Source organism: Solanum stenotomum, unplaced genomic scaffold, assembly GCF_019186545.1.
Source record: "Solanum stenotomum isolate F172 unplaced genomic scaffold, ASM1918654v1 scaffold29099, whole genome shotgun sequence".
Taxonomy (NCBI): Eukaryota; Viridiplantae; Streptophyta; class Magnoliopsida; order Solanales; family Solanaceae; genus Solanum; species Solanum stenotomum.
In genome coordinates this window covers 1-27055 of record NW_026030309.1, presented here as the reverse complement: position 1 = coordinate 27055, position 27055 = coordinate 1, and the positions used below count along the sequence as shown (strand labels likewise).

General features: G+C 35.1%; 2 pseudogenes; one reads left to right on the top strand and one right to left on the bottom strand.

Annotated features, from left to right (window-relative positions):
- The first annotated feature begins 5041 nt into the window (after nt 1-5041).
- Nucleotides 5042-12370, top strand: LOC125851728 (putative late blight resistance protein homolog R1B-16; annotated as a pseudogene).
- Nucleotides 12371-19310: 6940 nt separating this feature from the next.
- LOC125851731 (uncharacterized) lies at nt 19311-23610 on the bottom strand (annotated as a pseudogene).
- Nucleotides 23611-27055: the final 3445 nt, after the last annotated feature.

The window sequence follows — 27055 nt, the reverse complement described above, 5'->3', positions numbered from 1 at the left end:
TATTTTCTTCTATATCATCCACCAAGACTAATCGTTCATCTATGATCTATTATTCAAAGTTAAGGAGAGAGTTTGATTTTTAAACAAAGTTGAGGATGTAATTTTTTTTTCTCTGATTAAATATGTTGAAGTAAAGGAACTTATTGATCCTTTATTTATAGAGTGATAGAGTAATCCCACCAAATGTCAAGATTTGAATACCAAGGCACAATTCTTACGAGTTCTTCTAACGATTTTTGTGCAGTTGAAGCATGCAGACAACAAATAAAATTAAGATCCCAAACTCACTTGAACATCACACTTCGCGCTATCTTTTTAATGATATGCATTAATATGAAGAAATTAATATAAAGAATGGCATGTATACTAATTAACTATTTGGGGTTATGAAAATGAAGAGTCATTTGGCAGGGTACGGTATAAAAATAGTACAGAAGAAGGTATATGTATTAGTCAAGTTGGTTATGCTTAGATTATTGCTTATTCATTATTTAGATTAGAGAAAATGCATAATTACCCCATTAAACTAAGACCTGTTTTTTAAAAAGGCACCTGAACTTTGCGGGGGTCCTATTACCCCCCTCTTCTTATGTAGAATGAATTTATTGTCCATTACTTGCCTATGTGGCATGTAGAGTGTAATTCACTCTTTGATAGCAAGTGAGCTAAGTCAAAACGTAAATATATATTTATTTAATTAGAAATGTTATTTTTTTTCTTTTATTTTATTGTACTTTCTCCATTCTTTATTTTTTTTGGGAAAATGCATAAGTACCCCCAACCTATGCCCAAAATCCCTGAGACACACCTAACCTTTAATAAGGTCCTATTACTCCCCCGAACTTATTTTATATATAATTTTCTACCCCTTTTCGGCCTATGTGGCACTATCATTGAAAAAATTGTCAACACGCGCTGTGCCCACAAGATAGTGCCACGTAGGCCGAAAAGGGGTAGAAAATTATATATAAAATAAGTTTGGGGGGGTAATAGGACCTTAGTAAAGGTTAGGTGTGTCTCTGAGATTTCGGGCATAGGTTGGGGGGTACTTATGCATTTTCCCTTTTTTTTTTTGCTATCTTCTTCCCCAAAACTCAAAAGAATCAACTACCTCTTTTCTATCTTCTTCAACTTAGAAGACCCATTTACTTCACTCATTTATTTTTCCTTCTCTTCTTGCTTCTCTTTGTTCCCTTTTCTTCTTTTGTCCCTTATTTTTTTCAAAAATAATAATAATTGTGAACCTCCTTTGAAAATGTTGTTTTTTTTATAAAAAATATGTAGTTCTTTAGCATTGATTCTAGAGCTTATAGTATTTCATTACCTCCATCGTAATGGAGTTCCGCTGCATAATTGTTTTAATATTGGAAAGAAGATGGTAGATTGAAGGTGATTATTAATTTTCAATTTATAATTTATTAGTAATTTTATTTTGATCTAATAATGATTTGATGATATTAATGGTGGGTATGATATTATAATAATGGTGTGATGAAGGCTACTCCGTAGGATTGGCGGCGATGGTGGCCAAGTCAAGGACTTGCAGTGATGGCGGCTGGCTATATGGAGGGCTACAGCGACGAAGAAGAGTGATGAAGAAAGAGAAAAAAAAAGAAAAAAAAAATGAAGCTAATAAAATAAGAAAAAACAAAAATGAAAATAAAGATTAAAAATTAAAACTTAACACGTGGCAGATAATAATTGGTGCGTGATTGCACTTTCTTTTTTGCAATTGAGGGCGGCTAAAAAGTGGGATATTTATAACACTTCAAAATTATTTAAGGGGGTAATAGGACCCCCGCAAAGTTCAAGTGTCTTTTTAAAAAACAGGTCTTAGTTTAATGGGGTAGTTATGTATTTTCTCTTTAGATTAATATATTCAAGGCAATAACTTATACATGTATTAATAACTTTGATGTTGCTAATACTATGTGTCTGTAATAACAACCAGAATGGGTCTGTAACATCCGGCAATGTGAAATAATTGAAGAGGCTTAGAATTGGAAATTTTCATTTTTGGAAAGAATTTTAAAGTTTTGGAAATTTGGCTTATGGAAATCAGTGAGTTTTGGGCCAACTTTGAGCAGTCATAACTCCTAGATCAGGATGAGTTAGGAGTAGTTCCAGTTTTGTTTGCAAAGCTTGTGGAATGATCTTTTCAATGCCACCGAGTTTGCTCGATTCCGAGTTCGTATGAGCGAGTTATGCCCTTTGAAAGTTGGGCAGTTGGCAGGGAATCCGTCCGGAAATTTTAAGGGCATTTTGGTCTTTTCCCTAGCTATTTCTTTTGGTTATATATTGGTGTTGGACTGATTTTTAGATCATTTTGTCCCATTTTAAAAGAGTGAGAGTGAGGGTTTTGAGTGAAGAAGAGAAGGAGAAGAGAAGAAGAGGAGAAGAAGAGGAGAAAGAGAAGATCAAGCAAGATTTCGTCTAGATCGTAGTGGATATCGTCGGGGATGATCCCTATCAAGGTATGTGAGTTCATAGTGTTGGGATGATTCTTTCCCCCACACGCCAAAAATCGTTTTATTATTGAGAAAAGATTGGTTGTGTTGTTGAATTCTTGTGGTTGTTCTTGTTGAAGTTTGTGGTTGTGTTGGTTGAAGTTTGTGGTTGTGTTGTTGAAGTTTCTTGTTGGTTTGGTGTATGTTTCCAGTGGTGTTTTTGAGTTGAATCTATGGTATATGGAGGGTTTTAATGATTCTAAGTGTTTTGGGGAAGAAACCATTCGATTTTAGGCGAAATAAGGTGAGAACGAGAAAATAAACTTGCTGAAATTTCTGGGTTAGGGGCCTGGTGCGATGCGCCTGCCAGAGCGCCCCAAACCCACCTTTGAAGTTTAGGGGCTGGCGCCCCGCGCCACCCATAGCGCCAGGGTCACCTGCCCCACCTAGTTTGTCGTCAGTTGCCTTGTTTGAGTTCATTTAAAGTGCACCTTCACTCCCTTTCAATTCTAACTACTCTAAGTTATTTCTAAACACCTAAAAGTCATTCCTAACATGATCAAAACCTTGAATTTCATAATTCCAATTCAAGGAGAGTTAGTTTCCAAGTCAAGTGAAGTTAAGAGTTGAGTCTAGAAGTTCAAGAAGGGAGTCAAAGCAAGTCTTTAAGGTTTTCCAAGAGTCTTTATCGAACGTTTTAACTTCATTTTAAGGCTCAAGTTTCAAGTTAAGTATAGAGTTTCAAGTTAAGTCAAGAGTTTTCAGTTAAGTCAAGAGTCAAGAGTTGAGTTCATTTCTCAAAAATAATTAGGGAACTAGTATTTCCCAAAGAAGTTTATAAGTATTTTCACATTTAAGTTGAGAGGAAACTGAGATTTCCAAAAGTGTTTTGAACAGTTTGAGCACTATCTCTTTTAAAAGAAAAGATGAGTTTTGCAAAAGAGTTTCTAAAACATGATTAGTATGACAAATCGAGTATGTCATCAATGTTTAAACAGTATGGCCTCTAGATATACCATCAATGATTAAGCAGTATGAATATCCCGAGTCATCAATGATCATATTAAAAATATGGTTTTGATTTGTTCTTTTTAGAAAGAGTTTTCAAGTGCCTTTGGGCTAAGTTTTGAGTAATTATCTCAACTAAAGAAAGATGTGTTTAAAACACTTATGAGCTAAAGTATTTTTGGGAGTAGTCTTGAGCACCGAATTGGGGGAGCGTTCAAAGAACTCACAGCCCCCATAGAACCATGTAGCCAACATGGGATTTCTTGGGTCATACTTTTTAGATGACCACGAAAGTTAAGCTAGCGGATCTACTAAGCAAAAGTAAGGTCCTATATCACGGCAAGGTATAAGATGGTCCTTGGGCAACGTGAGGTAAAACGTTGTATCACCACTTTGTTTCATAGTGGTGGTTATCGGTTAGAGAAACTCCCACAGCATTAGAAAGAGCTTGGTTCCTCGATAAGTTCTGCTTAGTGTGGATGGGGGTATGGGACTTCATTCATGCATTGCACAAGTCGACTTTGAGAGGAAGCATGGTATTTTCATGATATTATAAATATGATTTTGACGTCATGTTTTAAATAGTTTTGTAAGCTTTATATATATTGCATGTGTCTTATTGCTTTATATTGAGTTCAGTTATTCATGAGTTGAACAGAGCCAAGGTACGTTCTCTTTTCTATCCCTTTCAAGCTTAAGTTGTTGTTTAGCGGTTCAGCTCGCATACTCGTACATTCCATGTACTGATGCCAGTTAGCCTGCATCTTGTTATGGTGCAGACGCAGGTACCCAGGATCAGCATCCAGCACACCGTTGATCCAGTTGAGCACTCCAGAGTCAGTGGTGAGCCTCATTGCTTTCCAGAGGACTCGGTTGTTCTGTTCTTTTAGTTTTGTTTTAGTAGGATGTTGCGGGGTCTGTCCCAACATCCATCTCAGTATTTTAGAGGCTTCCTAGACAGTCAGTCAGTTAGTTTTGAGTCTCTCATCTATGTATATATATATGTAAATATTCTATTTTGAGACTCGAGTTGCCTTTTTAGGCCAGATTTTATCAGTTAAGTTGTTTTATGTCTTTGCATGGTATTGAGTTATTCTGTTGAGTTAGGTTTCCGCTGAATTAAGAAAGCTAGGCCAAGGGTTCGCTTGGGTCCAGAAATGGTCTCCGGGTGCCGGTCCCGCCCAGGGTGTAGGCTCGGGGCGTGACAGGGTCAGAGCCCAAAAACAAAGCAACTGTAGTCCAAAAGGATAAATGTGGGTTTTAAAACTTTTTTGAAATGTTAATAAGAATCCTTACTGGTTTATTTGATATTTTGAAAGACTTGAGTTCTCCTTTCCTTCCATTAGAAGACTTGGGAGTCAAATATCTCTTATCATGGAAGTGAATGACAACGAATTAAAAGTTAAAAGTTTCACTTTAAAGGATGAGTATCCTATGTCTTTGCCCCCCATTTAGAAAAAGATGGTGTGATAAAGAAAAGTAAATTATGTGGACAAAATCTTTTGGCCTAACAAATAAGAATAACATAGAAGAGACATTAAATCTGCAAGCCTCTTTCATTTAGTTATTCCAGCAAACAAAGAGAAATGGCTTATGCTGCTATCTCTTCACTTATTGGAACAACTCTTGAAACCTAATCAATCTTTCGTTTGTCGATGCTCCACACAACAACATCTTCAATCTCTCTATCAAAATCTTTCTGCTCTGCAACTTTTCCTTGACAATACTACCACAAAGGATATTGAAACTCTTAAGGTATGTAATTAATTCACTAGTATAGTTATCTAAAGTGTACTGATCTTAATTATATACTTTTTAAAATAATAATTAACTCATCGAGTTTCAATTCCAAGCTTGTAGAAAAGAGGATCAGAGATGTAATATACAAAGCAGAAGATAAAGTTGATTCAAGTCTAAGAAACATCATTCTAGCAAATTGTGGAGAGAAGAGAGAAGGGGCTGCTAAATTCTTCGAGGAAGAGTTGCTAAAAGTAGAAAAAGATGTTGATTCTCTCAGGAAAGAGGTGATGGTAGTTGAGTTTAACAAGCATGGAAGAAAATGTGCAGAATTAGCAACAACTCCTTCCTCACCAGAAAAAAGTACAATTGAGGAAAATAGTATTGTTGGGATGGAGGATGACTTCAACATCATACTTGATAGCGTCACTTCCCAAACAGATGAGTTAACTGTCATACCAATTTTTGGTATGGGCGGTATAGGTAAGACAACTCTTGCCAGAAAAGTTTATGATGATTCATATATTCGCTCTCGATTTGATAAACATGCATGGGTCACTATCTCCGAAGAATTCAATCAGAGACAAATGCTTCTTGAAGTTGCCTCTTCAATTACCGGAAGCAATCAAGAAATGAGCGATGATCAATTAATGGAGATTGTGTATAGAGGTCTGAAGGGTAGGAGATTTCTAATTTTCATAGATGATATTTGGAGTACTGAGGCATGGGACCAAATGCAAAGAATATTTCCAAATGATGACAATAAAAGCCGAATTTTATTAACTACTCGGCTCAAGTATGTTGCTGATTATGTCAACTGCCCTGATTTTCCACCTCATAGTAAGTCTTTTCTAGGTCAAGATGATAGTTGGAATCTATTCACCGAAAAATTATTCAAAAAAGATCTGTGTCCTCCTTTACTTGTAGAAATAGGGAAGCATATTGTACAACAATGTCAAGGATTACCTCTCTCGATTGTTGTCGTTGCTGGACTTCTTGGAAAAATGGACTTAACGCATGACAATTGGAAGAAGGTTGAGGAAAATCTGAACTCATTCTTTGGTACGGTATCCGAACGATGCCAATCAATTCTTTCTTTGAGCTACAACTACTTGCCCAGGCTTGTTTTCTCTATGTTGGAGGTTTTCCAGAAGACAGATATATTAATGTTTCCAGGTTGATTAGGCTATGGATTGCAGAGCAATTCATACAGGCAAGAAGTAATAAAAGATTAGAAGTGGTGGCAGAGGAGTATCTACAAGAGTTAATTGATAGAAGTCTAATTTTGACCAGAGAACAAAAGGCTAGTGGAAGGATGAAATTTTTCAAAATTCACGATCTTCTTCGCCAATTGTGCCTAAGTGAAGCTCATACTGAAATTGTTGTGCATGTCATGAATGGGGATGTTCTCAAAGACAGCTATGATCAACATGGAGTGATCCTTCTGTCTAAAGTCAAAGAGAAGCATGATTATCGTCCTCGACGTAGCAATGGTATAATCCGTACCTTTATTTCAATCAATGTAGCAAGCGGGATTTATTCCAGAGTTTCAGAGTTCAAGTTTCTTAAGGTGTTGGACGTATTATCAGTTTGGTTAGATTTCTCTTGGGTAATACCCGAGCTTGTACATTTGAGATATGTTGCTGCAACAATTGGGGAAGGTCTTTCATTAGCCAAATTGAAAAATCTACAGACCATAATTCTTCGAAAAACTGCCAAACTTTACATGTATATATCAACAGAGTTGAAGCATCCAGTAGATATTTGGAGAATGACAGAGATAAGACATGTGGATATTGAACTACCACTATATATATCAAATCCTGTTGAAGCAGAACAACTTTTGTGCCTTCTGAATAACTTGCAAACACTTTATCTCTATAACTCTCCTTTTGTTGCGGAAATCATAAGAAGAAGTCCCAATCTAAAAAAGCTACAGATTTCAGATGATTCTGAGCATTGTGATATTCTTGATTCTCTCAGTCTTGTACAGTATCTGGAGACACTACACATAAGAACAGTCGCGATGAATTTTTCTGGAGACATTTTCCCTCCTAATCTAAAGAAATTGAGATTATCATACACTAGATTACCATGGGAAGTTATGAATTTGCTGGCTAATTTACCTAATCTTGAGGTGCTCAAATTAGAGGGTGCATTCGATGGAATAGATTGGAAAGTAGATGAAGATGTTGTGTTTCGCAAATTAAAATATCTACAACTTTATGGGCGCTATGAACTGCAAAGGTGGGGTGTAGCTGGTAGTGATAATTTTCAGATGCTTGAGCAACTAATACTGAATGAGTTGGATGAACTGGAGGAGATTATGGAGAGTGTTGGAGATATAATGACACTAAAATTGATCAAAATAAAATGGTGCGGCTATGCTTTAGAGACAAGTGCAAAGAAAATTCAACAAGAGCAACAAAGCTTGGAAATTATGAGCTTCAAGTTCAAATTACTCCTAAGGTATGTTAAAATTCCATCTTTTGATTATTAGTAAATTCTTAATTAATATGTTAATGTGCTCTTCCTATTTCCTTATAGGCATAATACATAAATATGCCCTTTAATTTGGTCTCATTTCATATTTATACATAAAGTTAAAGGGTATATTTATGTATTATGCCTTCCTTATAATACATATCAAAGAAACATTTTATTAAGTGATAGCGAGCTACCCAACTCCAAGGGATTTTTTATTTTTGGAAAAACTACATAATATCACTTTTTAATAATTATACCATATATACATATTTTACCTATAGTTTAAAAAAATATTACTCATAATATCACTTTTTAATAATTATACCACAGATTTAAAAAATGTTAAATTATATACACAAATATGTTGAATATGGTATTGAATAATTATCTTAAAATTTAAAATTATTAATTAAAGGTACAATAACAATTCAACCTCCCTCTATCTCCTCAGCCAACAATATCTCTCCCCCCACCCCAACGTCCTCCACCATTTTTTCTCTTTTCCTTTATCCTCTCCACACATAATTTCTTCATAATAACTATCAAAAACGATTTTGGTTCATTAACAATATATTTAAAGGTTTGTTACTATTCAACCATCATTCTTTCATTCTTGTGTATTAATGTATCTATCACATTTATTAGAGTATTTTATTTATAAAAAAAACTATTAATTTTCCTCTGGCGTCGAAGATGATTAGGATAGAGATTTTATGGTGGAGGCGCCAAAGGACAAGTTAGGTTAGATGAAGGTGAAGGACCGGAATCACTGGTGGCGAAGTCACATCAGTGCTGGATTCCAGTTCCGAACTTGGTGAATTTTTGAATGATTTGTAGAGATACAGTGTTGTTCAGACGGGACTCCAAAGAAAAGCATAAAAGAAATCATTTGAATCACAGATATGAACAACCTGTGATGGAAAACATATATTGGAGTTTATGCAGTCTTTAGTTCCTTTTTATCTTCTAGACTGTTTTTTTTTTTTTAAATTTTAATCATTCACTTCTATTAAATGTTGTTTTGTGGTTTTTAAACACTGCAGGTGTTTTACTTTGCTGTAGGGGACAACAGGCGAGGGCGTTTTCTTAAGGTTAATCTACTTTCCTAACCTTGACGCTTTGCTTATGCTCTGTCTTGATGCTAATCGAAAATATATTTACACCCTTAGTTTCCTCGCACATTGCAATCAGTTTTACTTGATAGCTTTTAGACAGTTATATGACCGCTTTGCTGTCTTTTTTTCCTTTACTTTTTCTAAGTCAAACAGTTGTTAAAAAAATTTCAGCATTTAGATAAGTTCTGATCAAGGACTACAACAGAAGTCCTACCTCATGCTCACCACTAGAATTTCAATAGTTTTCATTTGTTTCTTTTCTCACACTTTTGCTTGGAGAGGAGGGAGAGAGAGAGAGAGTTGAAGAAGAATCTTCTTTCCAAACTCTCTTGTACATATGATCAGTAGCTATTTTTTTTAACAAAGATGGAACTTTACAAGGTCGTACAAAATTCACACAAAACAAAATATTGCTTGGATACATTTAGTAAAGTGTGATCATCTAAACTCAAACATGAAAAACTTACTTCTTTTTTATTGACTAAATTGATTAGTTTCCTAACTATTGTTGTCCACAAGCACCTTACTGATAAAAAAATTAATGATTTTTGAATATCATATTACTGGAAAATAGACATTAAAACACTTCTTACGCTAAAAATTCAAATTCATCAATGAGTTAGCTGTAACCATTTGGAACAGTTAAGACTTCAGGTCATGTCTTTGCCTTGATCGTGCCCAATCAAAGTTAATCGTCCAAATTAGGATAGAGGATGCCAAAAAAAATTGGTATAGCTTTATAACTAAAATTCTGCAATAACAGAGGTAATATAGCAATGGAATGAAACAGACATAGCAGAGTTACTTAAAGGCTCGTCCAAAGGTGTAGCGTAGTGATCAATGAAGTGGGATAAAGTCAAGAGACACCAAAATTCCTAACAGAGTCAGAAAGAGCACTCAATTAAAGTATTGATTGCACTTATCAATTGTTTCTTAGAGGCTCTTTTGAGGTGTAGCGTAGTGAGCAATGAGGTGGGATAAAGTCAAGGAACACTAAAATTCCTAAGAGAGTCAGAAAGAGCAAGTCATTATATACATGGCATGTTCTCTTCGAGTCTAGAAAAAATCCTATTTCAAGAAGAAAATGATCAGATTATTTTATCACAACAATTCTATACCTTACATTAGGAAAGTTTTACAATGATTCCAGCTGCTGAAGCAATTGGAAAAAATCCTCTTCAGCAACCCATACTCTTCAATGCGTTAATATCATATTCAGAATAGTTCTTTGAGTACTATTATGAGCTTTCTTGATATTGTATTCCGTTCTAATGTCTTAATAGTATTATTATTAATAATAATTTACATTACTTCCATACTTCTCTTTTGACACTTCATATTAACTTCATGTTGGCGTTCCTACTAATATCTCATGCAATCATCAAAAAAACTAATTAACACAATGTACGTTTCAACTACATCAATAATAATGCACCCACTCATGACAACACTGCTTTACAAATGTCTCTCCACAGAGAATGATACAACTTCACATGGCTAACACGTGCAGCGCACGTGTCCCTGACTAGTAATATTTAAATTTAGTGAAGGGGTAAAATCGTAATCCAACTTTGAAGTTAAGATCTTCCTACTTATAATAATATATGATTTGTTTATTTATTAAATGTATATGTATTTTCTATTAAATATATATGAGTTTTTTTTTGTCATGTATCCGAGCGTGTTATTCTACACATATGAGATCTTTCTGTCATGATCTAGTATGTTTCCTTTAGTGTATCTAAGATGACTATGTCAGGTATATGGTCATACTTCAACGAGATCGTTGTAGATCACACTTTTATAGAACTATGACAATCACAAATTCATTGTTGGCACAATTAGCAATAATGAAGACCCACTAAAGCCAAAATGTACATTTATCGATTCAAAAAATCCTTTAGTCGACTTCTTGGATTGGGTAGTCGACTCACCTGCAGATTAGTACGACAGTAAAAGGTAAGAGTAAAAGTGAAAAGTAAAAGACTCAGAGAGTTTTGTACTAGTTCAGAACACCAGTGTGGTGCCTACTTCCAGTCCCCTTGGGTTTCAAGGGTTTCCTTAAGAGCTTAATGAGAACTTCGGCAGTACATAATGTGTTGACTAAGAAACCTGTCTGATGTGCAATCAGATCTTCTACCTTGACACCACCTCTACTTGTATAACCTACACTCAAATTTTTCTCCCTCTTTTCTTTTTCAATTGTAAGCTCACGAGAATACAAAGCTTTATGAGAGAAAATAGAAGATTATAGTACAAGTTCAAATGAAAAACGTACTTCAAAACCAAGGCTATGAGAGGTTTATATAGATATATATGAGGACTACTCTTTTAAGGAAAACTCAAGGGTGTTTTAAACCAAGGATCTTGATTGAATCTTTGATTTTGGTTGATTTACTGATTCATGTCCATATCAGATATGTGCATGAGCAAATCTTCCTTCTCCTGATGAACTTCTTGAAATCTTGAATCTTGGCTAATCCGTTGATCTATCTTTGATTTATCCTAGTCAGATGCTAGGATTGTGGTTGTCTTGAATTGATTTTGTATCCATTGGTTGATTATTGTCCTTCCTTGCATTACTTCAGTGATTACATATTATTCCTTTCCTTCTTGATAATGCTTGGGTGTTGTATGCTTGACTTCTTTCCTTTTTGAATTCTTGGCCTGCAATTTATCACATATTTGTTAAGTGTTTCATTATCAAAATCAATCAATCTCATGAGGCTAACAGAATGGGATACTCACAGAGGCGGAGCTTGGTGGGGGTTTCATGGGTTCGGACGAATCCACTAGCTTTTTTGTAAACCATGTATTTGTATCAGAAAATTAAATAAAAATATATGTATATTAACTTTTCACACTAGTGTTGCAATATTTTTCTCTTCTATCTTAAAATGATAGTAGTATTGGAGAGCAACCTTTGTTTCTCAATAACTTGCAATCACTTCATCTCCGTGAGTCTCATTTTGTTGCGGAAATCATAAGAAGAACTCCCAATCTAAAAAAGCTAAAGCTTTTTGATAATTCTGAGAATTCTGAGTGGCCTGCAATTCTTGATTCTATAATTCTTCTAGAGGAGCTGGAGACGCTATTCATAATGATGAAGACTGTTGACCTGAACCTTTTCTCTGGGGATATTTTGCCTTGTAAAATCAAGAAATTGATATTAATACGTACTTTTATACCATGGGAAGTTATGAAATTGCTGGCTAATTTACTGAATCTTGAGGTGCTCAAATTGGAACGTGCATTCGATGGAAAAGATTGGAAACTAGATGAAGATGTTGTGTTTCACAAATTAAAATACCTAAAACTGTATGCATTCTATGAGCTATTAAAGTGGGAAGCAGCTGGTAGTGATAATTTTCCGATGCTTGAGCAACTAATACTGGATTGGATTATTCAACTGGAGGAGATTCCGGAGAGTATTGGAGATATAATGACTCTAAAATTGATCAAAATACACCAATGTAACTCTCGTGTGGAGAATAGTGCAAAGAGAATTCAACAAGAGCAACAGAGCTTGGGAATTATGAGCTTCAACTTCAAATTACTCCAAGTTCATTTCCTTAAAAACATAGTAATAATTTAATTTTCAACTCACTTTTACTCTATTGTGTAGATTTCTGGTGTAAATGTGATACATAAATTTTGAATAGGTGTTAAATAATGATTTTGCAAGTTTAAATGTTCAATTGATACAATAAAGACAAATTAAAACATGATTATATGTGCCTATGTTGAGGCCAAATAGAGTGATATAGATAATGTGTAACAAATCATATTTCACAATAGAACATTCAAATATTATAATCGCTAAACTCAAAGTTACAACGGAAAATGGAACTAACAAGGAAATCGGAAAACAATAATGAACTAGTAAAACAAAGAAACTATTGAAGAAGATAACTAGAAGGAAGATGAGAAGCTTAGACTCAAAGAAAGGGGATGAGAGGACTAGACATTTTTCTCAACAATTTGCATAAACCTTTCTTTCTCATCGTCGCCCTTTATACCTAGTTGTTAATTGGGACTGGGTCCCAAATCAACCTTGGTGAAGGCCTTCCAATTTTGTTGCTTCTTTTCAGCCCAATAACTAGTTGTGTGGCATCTGTGTAGTTATTGACCTTGGGCCGAGGATGGTTCATAACAATACTCCCGTCCTCAATAAGGACCTTGTCCTCAAGGTTCGAGTCAAGAACAATATAGCGCTCTCCACCAATTGTAGCCAAGAGAAACTTTGTGATGTTAGCAAAAAATAGTATGTGCTCTTGTACTGTTCTTGCTACAACCATCAACCTGGAAACAACACAAAAGGTGGTCTCCTCATTACCAACACCCTCAAGTGCAAACAAGCTCTTTATAAACACAATTGTAGTGTAAACTCTAGCTCCCATAAATTGTGTAGCACCTTTAACAACATTTGCATACTCAAAAGGAGAATACATGACCCAAGAAGCAACCAGGCCACTGAGATGTGTCGTGTCCTCCAAGAGAAAAACGTCTTGCTTGTTACATACCTTGCGAAGACGTGCATAATCATATCGGCGAGAATAAGTACTTGCACCAGTAACAATTAACTTTGGTCTAAAAAATATGGCACATTTCTCCAGTTGCTTGCAGTCAATTTGCATGACCTGCTCTTGAAAAACATTGCGACACCAAAAGAACATTTTAGTACCAGTCGGATAATCATGTTCAAGATGTCGACTTTGATATGGGCTCTCGGCATTACCGATATACTCGTGTCCTCCATAGTAACGCCTATTGAGATGGCCTCCTCTGTAAGGGATGGTAAATAGTGACATCAGATTCTCTGAAGGGTTATGCTCAAGACCCTTCCATTGCCTAGCTTTCTGAAGCTTAAAAATATAAGCATAATCTGGATCAATATGTCCAAATAACGCCTTCCACTGCTTTTTCCATATATGTTGCACTAAACTAACATGATTGAATACAAAGAGACACTCCAATGAACTATTAAAATGTTCTGATGCATCAGTGCCTACATGGTTTTGCCCAAGACAGTAAACTTGTTCACCCCACAATGTAACTACTAATAAGTAAGGAACGGAACTACTATTTGGAAACATACTCTCGTTGGCACCATAAGATAGAGGAATATCATGTATACCAGGATCAAATGGATGATTTGCAAAGGTGAGAGAAATAACCAAACCTAGTGAGGAATAAGAATAAGTTGAAGAGTAATGCTCGAGTCAGAATCATTGTTTGGCGAAACACTATATAGAGCCTTCGTGAAAATATTGCACACAAAATAAGTTGGAGAACTCAAAGCCATCCATTTGTTTTGCCTTCGTGCAGCCCTCAATTGGTTCCCCACTAACCGCTCCAAAATCTTGTACCAAAACTTTGGTGACAGAGTAAATTCAGAGATTTCATCCTTGTTGCTAGAACCTTTTACAATCATGAACACAAAACTTAAACCAGAATTCCAAATATAAAAATTAAAGTTGGTTCAATTTCAATTAGAGATTTAGCAGGTTCCACAGTGGGAAGAATGCAGAGAACTGACCCAAATAACTGAAATGTGTCCATCATGAAAAAGAGTGTGAATACAGATGTTGTAGGGTGCAATCGATGAACTTGTAGGCGTCCACCAAAGGTTACAATGAGCAGATTCACACCGGGATCATAGCGGAATGGATTTAAGGCACATTAATCACTGGTCGTGGAATCAAAATGACATACACATATTTTAATGATCTCCTTGAAATCATCCACAACCATGAAATAATAACAGTCTGCAGACCCATGAATTGTGGTAGGCATAATAGAACCGGGATCGAATGGAAATTCTAATTTGAATTGAGTTGGTGGAAATTGATACAGGGAGAATGGAAGTTTAGTGGGATCGATTTCATTTAAGTGAGCAATTATACCATTGCTGGAACTACAAGCTGAGAGCATACAAGAGAGTGCAAACAACATTTCGTCAAACATGACAAGTTTACTGGAATCACGCATAACTGAGGAAATTGTGTGAAACCTTTCATCGAACACCTTGGTGTCAGTTTTTACGACATCGTTCTTCACTGAATTGGCAACTTTCATGTCAACATCCCTAAAAGGTATTTCAGCGAACACCTTGTAGGCGGATATTCCTGAGATCTCCTCTAATTTTCCACCACTCAGCCAGAGTATTCCATCGTTCAAACCAAATGGGAAGTCGTGGACAGCAAATTCCTGAAGCGAGGTTTGAAAGCAATCATCAACAGTCTCTGAATCAGAGGCCACTAAATCATCGAAGACAAGGGTGGATTCGTCAAAAGACAAGGCAGGTTCCCCCTTATCGTCGTCAGATGAGTCCACATCTAGAGGCACTGATCCGCAACGACTGACTGGGAGTAAGCAGACAGTGTGCGTTGGACATTGTCGAGTTTGCAGAGTATATAAGAGAAGTTCTCGTCCAACTTCCGCATCATATCAAGGGCGTTGACATTGTCACTAATCATGTTAGAGTCATTACAGAAATGCAATGCCAATTTCTTGGTGAAGTGTTTCCAGTCAAAAAATTGTTTGTTGCGACACAACCATTGGAACCAATCATAAGCAGCACCATCCAGATAAAAAGGAGCAAGAGGTAGCCATTCCTTTTCCGAGAAACCAAGATATGTGAAATACTGCTCCCCCCTAAATCATAAACAGGCAGTGCTTAAAGTTATATATGCCGATGGTGATCTTTATGGTGAAAGCATTGAGGAAGATGTATGGGAAGTTCAAGTCTTTTATCAATCATCAGCCATATCGAGGTCATTCACTAGCTTAGATCAAATATTGGAAGCAAATGGAAATGATGAAGATCAAATAGATGAAGAAGCTAACCTTAAAGGCTGCATTTTAGGAGAGACAAATCACACAACTTTCAAAAGCTCTAAAGTTGATAAACAAGTTGTTGAAGAGCTAGAAAGAGAATCTGGTGGTGGATCATATTAATTATGGTGTCGAGATTTCATAAGAAATTGATGGTTATATCATCACCGAGGAGGCTAATACGAATGAAATCTCCCAATATTATGGAGTTGCATCGGAAGGAGCATGTTTTAAAATCTTGAACAATGAAGTTCCAAACTTGCTCATCAAAGATATTTCTCCAGATAGTACGACTGTCAGGAAATTAAGAGAAAGGGGAGCATAAAAACTCAACAAGGAGGAGATAATTCACATGGCTCAAAAAGGTCATACAATAATATTACGAAGCCATCCCACTATAGAGATGGAGATTTTATCAATACGTATTCTTGTTTATTTGCAGGAAAATCTATTACAGAAAACTTCATCATTGGAAGAGCAAAGAGGAGTCCGAAGAAAACTGTTGAGATCTTCACCAAGGAACGCACATAAGCTTCGATTGAGTTTTCCTACAACAATCTTGGAGTAGTTTCAAAAAAAAAAAAAAATCCCTTAAAGGGGGAGTATGAAAATATCTAAAGTGATTTTTTTGAATAACAAATATCATAGTTTTCTAGTCAAGTTTCTAGAATAATCCAATGTAGTAATCTGGATAAGCATCTTGTAGAAATATCTAGATATTCTAGAGTAGAAGATAATGTAACTAGAATTTTCGTGTTGATGATCTAAAGACTTAGATATTTGTAATGAACCATGGAATAGTCGAAATTTTGTAATATCTAGAATCATCCACATGTAAGTATAAATAGGAGATAGTATTGTACATTTGTAATCAACCCAAACCAAAACCCAACACCTAAATCAAAGAGTCTTCTTCCATTACAAAGCTCTTTCTTTCCAAATTCTTCTCTTTACTTTCTAGCTTCCACTTCTTTAGTTGAATCTTCCGATCTTAGTTAACAATCTGGGGCTAGCAGAAGGGTTCTCCGATTATACCATTCTCTACGGTTTGAGGGATTGATACTAATTTTCATCCTCATATGCAAAAATTGGCTTTTATTCTGTTAAAATGTTTGTTAGATGTGTAACTGTGGACATCCTCAGCTTACACTTCTTCTCCACCAAAACAATTAAGTCTACTTCTGTTAGAAAATAAGTATAAAAAGAAAGTTTTCTTCTCTTCTCTTGCATGGTGCTTTCTTCTGGAACAACATATTGACTTTGAAGGGAAAAAAGAATCAGAAGTGGCTTGTTACACATAGGCCTTTATTGATTTAATTTTCTCTGATGAGTTGCTTGGTTCCTTTTGTGCAGCTATCAATCAACATTGAAACAACTATTGATTGCCAACAAACAGTATTACAAGTTCTTGGGGAAAGACATTCATATGATATCGCTGATCAAGTTGTACACGGAAGGAGGAAAGGTTGTTCGTCATGAAGACTGGTACGTATATATTTCACATCAAGAATACTTTTTGAATTTGTAGTTCAACAAGGAAAATGTTAAGCATTTCTCTTGGTTTCTCGCCATGACATCCTAACGTTATTTTCAGTTTGTGTAAATGTAAGAGGCAAGTAACACTTTGTTTCGCCATAGTGTACTTCTTTATGTTCAAATTCTATGCAACTTCACATGTTCGATAAACTTAATCCTAAAGTCGCACAAATTCACGGTTGGTTAATGCCACTTTTAGCTATATATGTGTTCTTGTTGAATGACATAATTTTGCCAAAATATGTTTCATTTTTGGCAAAACGAGTAAGTTTTGCTAAGTTGTATTCTCCCTCATTGCTATAATGTGACTTGACCCCTTGACCAACTAGCTAAAGGCAGAGGAGTCTCATAAGTTGAGCAAGCCTCACTCGTCTTGCCAAAATATACTCTCTTATATAATGTAATTTTGTGTACTCATCAGATGACATACTTTTGTGAAAGATGTTTCTTTTGACAAAACGAATGAGGCTTGCTAAGCTGTACTCCCTCAATGCTACAACATGACTTGAACCCTCGACCAATATAATTGGTTAGAGGTGGAGGTGTTTCACCAACTGAGCAAGCCTCACTTGTCTTGCCAAATATACTTTATATGTATAATATCGTATTTGGTTGTTTAATTAATTCCTGTTTTTTTGAATGTTTTACAAACAATGTTTGCAGTTGGGATAAGAAACCTTTACGGAATAGGGAGACAGTGAAGGTACGAGCTTTAATGCTTTTAACACATGCTTTAACGGGGTTTGGAAAAGATCCCTCCATGTAAATTGTAGTGCACTGTTTATAATCATGTAAGAAATACATATGTTTGCTTGAAAATATGTAGAGATAATTATTCAGTTGATCCATTTGGGCTTCCATACATAATTTTCATTCAATTATTTAAGTTATATTTAAATTTTAACCAGTATTACTAAACTTGGGATAAAACTTGTGTGCTCCTCTGCTTATGGTGTGTGACTGAACTGTTGGGTTCGAAAGTGATTAGGGCATCATGTGAAAGCTTACAATTGCAAATCATATGGTTGATAAATCAGACGAAAAATAATAGCATACTAAAAATATTATTATTAATATGGTTTGGTCAAACGACCTGACATAATGAAAATTGAGTATAATAGAAAACATTAAAACTGTTGAGAGAAAAATCTCTCTATAAACAAAACTCTTTTAACAACTACATAGTGGATGTTATTGTGTTATTCTATGAGAATAAAGATCTTCAATTTATAGATTTCCAAACGTTTCCTCTAAGGAAAGAATAAACCAAATATGGAAGAAAAATATATTTTTCTTTCATGAAAAGTAAAAGCATTTATGGTAAGTTTTTTCTTTTCTTTTAGGAAAAAATAAACTTCAAATAAGGTAAGAAAATCAGGGCAAAACTCTAACATGAACAACTTGTCATTGTAATTGACTTATTTGATTCGTTTAATTGTTGAATTGCGAATATTTGAACTGTTAATATTGGGCCTATGAACTGTGTATTGTAGAACTGCTAGGTTGGGTTAATTGTTGTGCAGGTTATAGTTTGAGGTGGTTCGGTTGGAGAGTCGGGGATATTCGTTTTCTAGCTAGTTGCTTTGTTTAGTAGGTTGCTTGTTGGGTACCTTCTTGTTGGTATTCACCCCTTGCCTTACACTTGTGTAGGTTCCGAGCCCGGACTTGCGTGATATATCTCTTTCTCTTTCTTCGATCTCGAGGCTTGTCAAGGACTTGAAGAGGTAGCTGCTTATCATTCGGCGGACCCTCTTTTTCCTTTTCTTACATTTTGTTCTATTTGAGAAACAAAGATTGAGACCTATGTTTATTTCTTAATTCTGCACTTATGTATTTAGTGATTTGTACACGTGACAACCAGATTTTAGGGGTTTTTAATTGAAGAATAAGTTTTTTGCTTTACCTTAGATTATTTTTTTTCAACAAATTTACCACTAGATAGTGTCTAGCAGTCTTTTATTAAACATAAAAAATATCAATAGGGACAAGTACAAGCAAGAGGGGCTAGGCCTTACCTTACTAATCCTAATGAAGTACCTAACAAGCATGAAGAAAATAAGAGTTAGAGAGAACTAAGTATTTTCTGAATATCACAGAGTTTGTAATACACTTCATGATGATATTACAAATGAGGATGCTTAAATAATGTAAAAATATGTCAATCAAGAAGAAAGTTGAGTTACCAGCCTCAAACTTTCTATTACTAAAGCATGAATTAAAAAAGATTGATTGCCCATCAAAAGTAACTTGAAGTATTTTTCTCTTGTCTTCTTCTTCAAACCTATCCAACAACACTTGATGATTCATACCTTCTTTATGGATTTATTGGATCTAGTTGAACCTATTGATACTGTCAAATGGTTTTGCTTTGCCTGTCGCATCTGTAACATCCGGCAATGTGAAATAATTGAAGAGGCTTAAAATTGGAAATTTTTCATTTTTTTGGAAGGAATTCAAAATCTGGAAAAATTGGGCTAAGTATGGAAAATAATGAATTTTTGGACAACTTTGAACAGTCATAACTCCTAGATAAGGATGAGTTAGGAGTAGTTCCAGTTATGTTTGGAAAGCCCTTGGAATGATCTTTCCAACGCCACCGAGTTTGCATGATTCCGAGTTCATATGAGCGAGTTATTCCCTTTGAAAGTTGGGCAGTTGGCAGGGGATCCGTCCGGAAATTTTAAGGGCATTTTGGTCTTTTCCCTAGATATTTCTTTTGGGGTTATATTGTGGTGTTAGGCTGATTTTTGGATCAGTTTTTACCATTTTAAAAGAGTGAGAGTAAGGGTTTTGAGTGAAGAAGAGAAGAAGAAGAGAAGAAGAGGAGAAAGAGGAGATCAACCAAGTTTTCGTCGTGGATATCGTCGGGGGTGATCCCTATTAAGGTATGTGAGTTCATAGTGTTGGGATGATTCTTTCCCCCACAAGCCAAACTTGTTTTATTATTGAGAAAAGATTGGTTGTGTTGTTGAATTCTTGTGGTTGTTCTTGTTGAAGTTTGTGGTTGTGTTGGTTGAAGTTTGTGGTTGTGTTGTTGAAGTTTGTGGTTGTGTTGTTGAAGTTTCTTGTTGATTTGGTGTATGTTTCCGGTGGTGTTTTTGAGTTGAATCTATGGTATATTGAGGGTTTTAATGATTCTAAGTAATTTGGGGAAGAAACCATTCTATTTTAGGCGAAATAAGGTGAGAAAACGAGAAAATAAACTTGCTGAAATTTCTGGGTTGGGGGCCTGGCGCGATGCGCTTGCCAGAAACCCACCTCTGAAGTTTAGGGGCTGGCGCCCCGCGCCACCCATAGAGACAGGCTCACCTGCCCCACCCAGTTTGTCGTCGGTTGCCCCGTTTGAGTTCATTTAAAGTGCACCTTCACTCCTTTTCAATTCTAACTACTCTAAGCTACTTCTAAACACCTAAAAGTCATTCCTAACATGATCAAAATCTTGAATTCATAATTCCAATTCAAGGAAAGTTAGCTTCCAAGTCAAGTGAAGTTAGAAGTCAAGTGAAGTTAGAAGTCAAGCGAAGTTAGAAGTCAAGTGAAGTTAGAGCCAAGCTTAGAAGTTAAGAAGTAAGTCAAAGCAAGTCTTCAAAGTTTTCAAGAGTCTTCATTGAACGTTTTAACTTCATTCTAAGGCTCAAGTTCCAAGTTAAGTATAAAGTTTCAAGTTGAGTAAAGAGCATAGAGCTTCAAGTTGAGTAAAGAGCACAGAGTTCCAAGTTAAGTGTAGAGTTTCAAGTCGAGTAAAGAATATCGAGTTTCAAGTCAAGTCAAGAGTTTCGAGATAAGTCAAGAGTCAAGAGTTGAGTTCATTTCTCAAAAGTTATTAGGGAACTAAGTATTTCCCAAATAAGTTTATAAATGTTTTCACATTTAAGATGAGAGGAAACTGAGATTTCCAAAAGAGTTTTGAGAAGTTTGAGTACTATCTCTTTTTGAGAAAAGATGAGTTTTGCAAAAGAGTTTCTAAAATATGATTAGTATGACAAATCGAGTATGTCATCAATGTTTAAACAGTATGGTCTCTAGATATACCATCAATGTTTAAGCAGTATGAATATCCCGAGTCATCAATGATCATATTAAAAATATGGTTTTGAGATGTTCTTTTTAAAGAGAGTTTTTCAAGAGCCTTTGGGCTAAGTTTTGAGTAATTATCTCAACTAAAGAAAGATGTGTTTAAAACACTAATGAGCTAAAGTATTTTTGGGAGTAGTCTTGAGCACCGAATTGGGGACACGAGTTCATATTAACTCAACTGTCCATAAGAGCCATGTAGCCAACATGGGACTTAACGGGTCATACTTTTTAGATGATCACGTAAAGTTAAGCTAGTGGATCCACTTGGTAAAGTTAGCTTCCTATTTCACGGCAAGGTATAGGATGGTCCTTGGGCAACGTGAGGTAAAGCGTTGTATCACTACTTAAGCATGTAGTGGTGGTTATCGGTTAGAGAACTCCCACAGTAGAAAGAGCTTGGTTCCTCGAAAAGTTCTGCTTAGTATGGATGGGGGTATGGGACTTCATTCATGCATTGCACAAGTAGACTTTGAGAGGAAGCATGGTATTTTCATGATATTATAAATATGATTTTTATGTCATGTTTTAAATAGTTTTACAAGCTTTATATATATTGCATGTGTCTCATTGCTTTATATTGAGTTCAGTTATTAATGAGTTGAACAGAGCCAAGGTAAGGTCTCTTTTGTATCCCTTTTCAAGCTTAAGTTGTTGTTTAGCGGTCCGGCTCGCATACTCGTACATTCCATGTACTGATGCCAGTTGGCCTGCATCGTCTTATGATGCAGAAGCAGGTACCCAGGATCAGCATCCAGCACGTCGTTGATCCAGTTAAGCATTCCAGAGTCAGTGGTGAGCCTCCTTGCTTTCCGAAGGACTCGATCATTTTGTTCTCTTAGTTTTGTTTTATTAAGATGTTGCGGGGTATGTCCCAACATCCATCTCAGTATTATAGAGGCTTCATAGACAGTCAGTCAGTTAGTATTGAGTCTCTCATCTATGTATATATGTAAATATTCTATTTTGAGACTCGAGTTGCCGTTTTGGCCAGATTTTATCAATTGGGTTGTTTTCAACTTTCCATTGCATTGAGTTATGCTATTGAGTTAAATTTCCGCTGAGTTAAGAAAGCCAGGCCAAAGGTTCACTTGGGGCCAACAATGGTCTCTGAGTGCCGGTCCCGCCCAGGGTGTAGGCTCGAGGCGTGACAAACTTCGATAGGTGCCTTGGAACAAACTCCTCAGTCATTTTACCGTCCCAACTATGTTGCCTTCCATATGTCTTCTTTTTGCTTTTGTTGCTTCCACTTCTTTGTTGCCTAGGTGATATATCCCCTTCCCTAGCACTCTATCAAAGCAAATGTCCAACGTATTGTCTTCCTCAACTTCATCAAGAGAATCCTCACCCAAATCAATTGTATTTGATACTAAGGTACTTGACTCATTCTTCCCTGTAAGCACACATTTAAGCACAAATACAGGAGCTTCTGGACTTAATTTGCTATTTAAAGCAGGAGGTGAGACTTGTTTTTCTTAGATCAAATCGTGGTCATTCTATGTTAACCTTACTTTCTTTCCAGTAGTCTTCAATAAAACTTCAAAGTTATTCGAACATAATAGGTCTCTTAAGGCATTACTAGTATCTTGCCTCTTCTCACTATCATGAAAATTCCCAGTCGGACCTTTTTCACTACATGGAAAATTATTTTGACTAGTAGGGGAAAGGCTCCGACTACTAGTTGTTTTTTTGTGTGCAACCAGTGTCCAGTTTTTAGTTGGATTCTCGTATTCAACTTGCAAAACATGCTGCCCAGAATTTTCAGCATCTTCAACATCAAATGTATTCATTATTTTTTTTCCTGAATCCATTAATTTTTTCCCTAAATCAACTCGTGGAGCATCAACCCCAACTCTTGGTGTTCCCCCTGCATTTTTAGTTGCATTAGACATCAAATTCAGCCCAACTTCTTTTGATTGCACCTCATTAGTAGCAGCATGTTGGTTATTGCAATCACCTTTGTTTTCGGTAGTTGTTTGAACACCAATATTACTTGTATCAACATCCATTGAGTTTACACGATTTTGCTCGAAAGTGGAAGCAACCAATTGTCGATCTAAAGAAGTAGCTTTACTTTGATCGACATCTACAGTCTTTCTTTTTTCATTTAATATCTTTCTCGCATCGCCTTGATACTTTTCACTATCGGTAGTACCTTTTAAAGCTGTTTCAATGGTATCATCAATTTGTTTATTATTTTGATTTCTTTTCGAAATCAAACGACAATTATCTTCATCGTGACCTTAGTGCTTACAATAATTGCAATACAAAGGTAGATTATCATATACAATCTCCTGAAAAACCTCGATCAACTTACCAGATTTTCCATCCACAAACTACAACCTTATACGATTTGGAAGCTTTTCCATTAGATCAATTATAACCTTGACCTAGCCGTGCTAGGTCTTGACTTGATTTGAGTAGCTTTATCTATAGCTATTGGTTTCCCAATTGCTGATGCTATAGACAACAAAGACTTCTTTGCAAACAAATCTGGAGATAAGTTCGGTAAAGAAATTCAAACCACAGCTAACGTCGTTTTCTTTTTAGGGTTATATCCAATGGATCATGGAAAAACCCTACATTGGTGCTCCTCTCCATTGTAGAGAAGATAATTAACTGAGCGAGATAAATCTTGTACATAATCTTCATATAGATCAAACCTCAACAAAATTTGTCTTGGAGCAAGTAAGCCAACTAAACAATTGCTCTTGGTACCAAGATGTTTCGGTAAAATTGACCTTAATACATTCAAATCTGGCGCACCATGGGATAATTTAAACACCACTGCTTGATGTAATCCCTCTTCGATCATAAAGTCTTGCCTTTTCTACATTGAAAACGTGATAGTAGGTTCTCCATGAATTATTTCGATTGATTTTACAATTGTTTTTGAGTTAATTAGGGCACATTATATTGTTTAGGATTTATAGTATTGGAATTGAAAAGGATGGCGTATGTGGTGGTTTGGGGTGGTGGGGCGGGCTGGACAGCCTCGAAAGGAGGTCGTCCAGTGGCCGTAGCAGCCATGACTGCTGCCTGCCGACCTAGGGTTTGAAAAGTAGTCCCTGTAATCCGTGCACTCTGTACTCCTAAGCAAGTTAGAATAACTTTGCTTTACCTTAGCTTGTTCTTAATTTTATTGTTTTTCCGAATTTCTTTCATTTTCGTTGGGTTGAGATTGACTTGTCTTGGTGGAAAAAGACAATTGTCATCACGCCCATTTTTGGATCGTGACATTAGGTTAACCGTATTTTGAAACATGAAAAAGGTTGGTGCATCTTGTTGAGTGTGGAAAAGTATAGTGAGCCCTAATTTTTTTTTCAGAGCGGTTTTTTTTCTATCCCCTCACCCTGGCATAGCGCTTTGCTTTCATTTTCGGAAGAATTAATCTATGTCTCCCTTCTTCATAGATTTGGGGGAAAAAGAATTGTTAACCAGTTGGGAAGCTAGACATCAAGGTTATTGTTCATAAAGTATATTAAATAAAATGAAGAAAATAATAGTATTTCAATTTTAAAAAAAAAACTTTTAGGCCCATCTCTACCCTTCGGGTTAAAGTTGGTTTCTCATTTTAAGCACAAGACTGTAGGAAGGGTTAATCTTCAACCTGTGTGTTTTTTATTGTACAAAATTCAACACGGTATTATTAAATTATATAGCTCGACATGTCTTTGATCATTTATGATGATATTAATTTCACAGAAAATTTGGACTAAAAATTTAATGCATTCATCCAACTGTCATGTCCTTATTATTCAATTTTATGAGAGGGTTCAATGTCTCTAACAAGTTGGAATCCAATGCATATGAATCAGAAATCTGACACATTTGGGACCATTGAATGATCAGTTTTTGAGAAGTCTTCAGCAAAACTACAAGAGTGTCTTTATTTCCTTAGAAATTTATGTACAACTTTGACCTATAATGTCTTTATTTTTCATTTCTTTTTTCTCACTTTGACTTAGTCAATCAATAGTTTCACAATTCACACACACATTAATTAGGTATTTGGATATACGGTGATTTAAAATTTTGAGATGAAATTAATATTTAAATATGTTTGATCAATAAATGTTGTATATTTTTTAGAATAGCTTTGTGATAGTGTATTATACTTTTGTTATGAATTTTTGCTTATTTGGTAAAAATTATATAAAAATAAATTGGAATAATTTTGATAGTTTTCCTATCTTATATATAGAAAGAGATTTGACAAAGTATATATATTTAGATTCTAAATATTCTTTGTAAAAAGTATGGCTAAATACAACTCCAACTTCTAAAATTTCAAATAAAGTAATTGTTTTTTTTACTTTCATAACTAAGCGCCCAGGTAATTTCACTAAATTTCTAGCATTTATATACATTATATAAAATGTGAATTGCATTGTATATAGCATACATACGTATTGAATATTTTCTTAAAGAAAATCTCTAAATAGTTGGGTGTTATATTTTTAAAATGAATATTTTACATAATCTTTCTAACAATTGGAACATATTATATAAATATTTCAAGACTTATGTATTGTCGCAAGTCAATTTACTTGATGATGCAAAAAAACATATAAATTAACAACATACAAAATTTAATTTCTGAGAATGAAAGATTCATTTCCTATCCATATCTTTATTCTTTTTAGATAACTTTAATCTTCTTGTTGTGGCTAAGATATGACCAAATTAAAGAATTTTATTATTATTGGTTCAGTCAATTTCTTGACAAAAATTGACTGAAGGATGATTCTTGTTAATTTTTTAATAGTATAAGAATATTTTTTACTCACTTAGATAATATAAACATGTACATTAGATTTAAATCATAGTTAAGGAATGATTTTAGCCAAAAACTCTAATATATTCCAACCCCCTTTGGAAAATATAAATACCAAAGGTATTTCTTGTTAAAAAAGTTTACTTTTGTTAATTTGTGTTGGAATTGTTTTTGGGAATTGTGTAGGAAAGAAAGAGAAGGAGAAGGGTACTTGAAGCAAGCGGCTGATGATTCTAAATTATATAATCGCTCAAATACTGCTTATCATTATTATATACTTCCACATCTTCTCAATTTGTGAGTTTAAATTTATGTTTGGATTAACTTAAAAGTTGGTCAAACCTACTTTTAAGTCAGTTTTTGACTTCTGGATATGTTTGACAAATATAAAAAATCACTTAAAATAAGTTGAGAAGTGTTTGACAAGGTAAAAAGTGACTTAAAATAAGTCAAAAACCAAAAGTAGGTCTCCCCCTACTATTAGTTTTAAATTTTAATATATACATTTGATTTAATTATATAAAAAATTTACTGTGCTAATTTTTTTTTTTTGGAATTTACAATGTTACACACTTGAAATTTTTGAAAGATTAAAGCAAAAAAACAAAAGAAAAATTGATTGAAACGCCAAAAGTGTTATTAATAACCACTTGGAGGGGTGTTACTAACAAAAATAAAAACAAGATACATATAAGATTTAAATTTCTATCTTTGCTTAGAGAGGTATACACAATCATCATCGTATTGATGTGACTTAAGTTTTTATCGTTACTAATAGTTCATTATCATATAGTAATGTTAGTTTTAAAGCTTGAACGAGAGTCTAAAGGTGGCATGAATCACCAGATAACAAAGTAGATTTTGCCGCCCTCCCAACCCAACTTACTTCACTTCTTATGTAATGTATGTATGTATCTCCTTCATCTTTTGAGTTTACTCTGTACTTGCTCTGCTTTTGGTTTGATCTCGAGGTGTGTTTTTCATTTAATCAAATCTATGTCTTCGAATATATATATATGTTCGTATTGTTTATTTCA